Raw genomic sequence first — 4280 nt, forward strand, 5'->3', positions numbered from 1 at the left:
CACACACACATTCAGACACACATACACACACACACACACACATAGACACCATATACACACATACACCTTCACACACATACACACACATATACACATATACACCCACATACATACACACACACATACCCACACACACACACACACATACACACACATACACACACACACATACACACACACACACACACACACACACACGTACACACACACACAGACACACACACACAGACATACACACATACACACATACACACACATACACATACACACATACATATATACACATACACATACACACACATACACATACACAGACATACACACATACACACATATATACACACATACATGCACACATGTACACACACACGTGTACACACACACACACACACACACACCCCACACACATAAGGGGTGGAGGTTGTAGAGACAGAGACACAGATAAAGAGACATAGAGAGAAAAACACAGAGACACACATAGAAAGATTTTCTACTTTTTTTTAAAAGACAGTATCTCTTAAACTAGGTGTCCGTTTAACATGTAATCTCTCTTCAACCTCCAAATGTTGGGGTTGCAGGTCTATATCTCCATGCCTATCCTATTCTTTTGTGATAGTCTCTCACTCTATAGTATACGCTGGTCATGAAAATTGCCATCCTCTTGCATACTTGGATCATAGGCATGCATCACTGCTCTGTGTTATATGTATTTATTTTAAATATACGGACATTAATTTTACTTATTTATAGGGGACAGTGTGACATTTCAGCAAATGTGCATTGAGGTAACTGGAATATCCCTTACCTTAGATACATGTAATTTTATTTTCTTTGGAGCATCCAAAATCATCTCCTGATTTTGAAATATATAGTAATCTTTGTGAGCCATATGTATTTTACTGTGCTACAGAACATTGGCATGTATTCTTTTTGGTATAAATAAAATAGTACAAATCTTTTTATTAACTGGGATTTTTTTTTAAATCATGTAGATTTGGCTGGGGGTTGAGATGGCAGAATGTATTAGTTTTTATTTTAGAATAAAAAATGTTTTGATTTTAGAAACAGTTAATAGTAGATAGATAGGAAGTCCTTGGAGTTTTTGCTCCTACTCTCACAAACATAAAAATCTTAGCCTATTGGCTAAGAAGAAGCCAGTAAGCCTATGACCCTGAACTTAAGCTCTTATTTCCATGCTCCAAAATTACGTTTGTGATACTCAGTTACTTCTTATTTTTCCTTGGGCATATTTTTTTTTAAAAAATTATTTATTATATTTACCACAATTCCTGTAGAAAATCAAGCCAATCAAATCCCAGCATGGATAAGGGAGACTCCTGAAGCCCTCCCTCTTTCTGAGGAGCTATAGGTAATTGGTGGCTGCTGGGGGAGGCAGAGTCAGTTTTCTTTAGGGATGCGTCACCGAGAGGCTGCCATGTAGGATGCACAGACAGGAGCACCCAGTGGACGCAGTGAGATGAAGGGAAAAGAGCACGTGAAGCTGGGAGGGAAAAGTGGTGGGGGAGTTAGGGGATAAATTGGAAGGCGGGCAGTGGGGGAGGATCTGATCAAAACACACATCACTAAGATTCTTTTTTTTTTTTTTTTGCATTCTAACCCTCGGTTTATTCAACAGTCCTTTCACTCTACACAAGTACAAACACAACCTTATCTAAAATGCTACAAAGTTATAAACTCAAAACAGATTTTATAGTACTGACTGTACAACAAAAGCAAAGAGGCAACGCACACATTGCCAAGGTTAACCTGCGACATCACCATGAATGGCAGGTGACTATGGGGTGGGCTAGGTTTCATGAGGACCCTGTAGAACTGGTTCAACAATTTTAGAAAGTAACAGAGACAGAGGGACAGAAAAGACAACCATTTATGGAGGAATCCTTCAAAGGTTTTAACCCTAGAAGTTGAAGGGTACTCAGCAGGGGCCATGGGCAGTCCTAACAGAACAGAGGCCTGGTCCTTTCCACTGGTGTGGCACAGCAAGGGTTGACCAGGTTGTCTGACGGGTCCTAGGTCATCTGGAAAACGGTGTGCTGCCCTATGTTCCAGTTGGCTCTGCTACCGAGCAGACTATCAAGAACTGAAGGGGCGGGGTTGGGGATTTAGCTCAGTGGTAGAGCGCTTGCCTAGCAAACGCAAGGCCCTGGGTTCGGTCCCCAGCTCCGAAAAAAAGAAAAAGGAAAAAAAAAAAAAGAACTGAAGGGGCGAACTTTCTAGCCACAGAAACTACAGGGTACCTCACGGGCACACTTGAATCAACAGTACCTTTCATGTCAACCTCATGCAGAGGAAACATCTCAACTGCTGTCTTCAAAGCCTACCCTGGTAAGGGATCCTTCTTTACAGATCCTCATTTGGCTAGAGAAAAGGACAAAACTGAGTCTGGGGAACATAAGTTACAGATGTACGAATTGATGTCCCTGCTTCTCGGGAGGAGTTGGAGCTGGATCGGCTCCTGTGGTGGCAGCGGCTGGGGGATCGAGACCTCCTTTGCAGAGGGGACCTGTGTCTTGGGGATCGAGGCCTCCTCCTCCGTGGGGGTGACCTACACCACATGGGAGGTGGTGGAAGCATTCTCCTGGTGGCTGAATCGGCCAAGGTGGACGAGGTCAGGTGCCAACACCGTAGTAGCAGTGATCTTTTGGCCATCAATTTGTCCTCCATCCATGTGTTTCAGTTTTCTCTGCTTCATCTGGATTCTCAAATTCCACATACGCATAGCCTTTGGATAGATGAGGATGCATCCTTTCTACAGGCATGTCAATCATTTTAATTTTCCTATAAGTAGAAAATATTTCCATGATGTGATCCTTGGTCACATTCCTGGTGAGCCTCCCAATGTGCACTTTGGTGGGTTTAGGTGAAGGGCTCCGCCTTTTCCTCTTTTTCATCTCTTTTAGGTGGTTTGGATTTGGAGCGGGAACGCTGCCTGTTGTCATGTTCAAGAAGGGGCTTGGGAGCTGGAGGAGATGCTGGAACTGGAGCTCGGATGCTGGAGCTTCCCTGAGCGGGTTGATGCAGAGGACGAAGCCAGAGCCACTGCCTTTGAGCCTGTGCTGGTGCTGCTGAGCCCGAGCTGAGGTCGAGCAGACTTCAGACCTGGTGCTACAGCCCGATTGATACACTGTGTTCATCTTCCACAGTCCTTCTCACTGGACTCTTAGTGTAGGAGCGGCGCTGGCGAACAAAGATGGCGCCTATCCAGCCTGCCTGGATGTCCACAACTTACCAAGCATGTGCAGGCTTGTCCCTTGTTAGGGGCGACGATGCAATGATAATGATGTAGGGTGCCTCCAGTGGTGAACAACGGTACTGCACATGTGCGGTTTTTGCATCTGGCCAGTTGGCCATTAATATGCTAATATAGCGGTACCATGCTAGTGAGGTGATTCATTCTTCGCCAATCCCTGGAGGAGGGGGTAGTGGGGTGATAGTGGGTGATTCAGCCCCACCAACCTTGAGAGATTATTATCATACTGTTGTATATAAGGCGCAGCCACTTTGCCGCAGTGGTCCTGTTCAAGAGAGCTGTACCACAAAGGCTTGTTCTGCGAGAAGAATCCCCTGTTGCCGCATGTCGTTTGTTGGTGGGGACGCCATGCATTTACACTTTAGTGGCCCTTTATCTTTTAGACGATCCTGGACTTCTAATTAGAGCAGTCCTTTCGCTTGGTAGGTGAAGGAGCCATCTTCCCAAGGCCACCACCTACTCAGACCCGGACGCCGGCGCAGCTCTCATCACTAAGATTCTTAAACCACACAAAAGCCCCATTCATTTAGTGTGTATGTATGTGCATTTCATGGACAGTTTGTGAGAGTAAGTTCTTTACCTCTCCATGTGGGTTATAAGGATCTAATTTGGGTCTTTTGGTTTCACGGCAAGGTGTGGTGACTTCAGAAGCACTGGCTGGCCTCAAGTTGTGATTCTCCCTCTCAGGCTCCCAAGCCTTAGAGGTGCGGGAGTGCATAAATATGCCTGTCCCACATGCGTTTAGTCTTCGGTCTAAATTTAATTTTAGAAAATGATAGCCCATGTTGATAACCGTGAATGCCTTTTTCTTTTATAGTGAAAGACCCCCGGAGTGGGGAGACCCTCACTCAAGTCTCGGGATGATGCAACCCCCCAAGAACTCACACAAGACCGTCCTTGTTGTAATTACATGAGGTTTATCGATAGCAAACTAGTGCACTGGGGTCGAGATCAGATCCCACGAGGGGCAGTGGAGTTCGGGACCCCGAGAGGCTGGGAGAAGAGGTAT

At 45.2% G+C, this 4280-nt stretch overlaps 1 pseudogene; it reads right to left on the bottom strand.

Annotated features, from left to right (window-relative positions):
• Window positions 1-2429: 2429 nt before the first annotated feature.
• On the bottom strand, window positions 2430-3126 carry LOC116889784 (annotated as a pseudogene).
• Between the last annotated feature and the right edge of the window lie 1154 nt (window positions 3127-4280).

Source organism: Rattus rattus, unplaced genomic scaffold, assembly GCF_011064425.1.
Source record: "Rattus rattus isolate New Zealand unplaced genomic scaffold, Rrattus_CSIRO_v1 flattened_line_152770, whole genome shotgun sequence".
NCBI classification, from domain to species: Eukaryota; Metazoa; Chordata; class Mammalia; order Rodentia; family Muridae; genus Rattus; species Rattus rattus.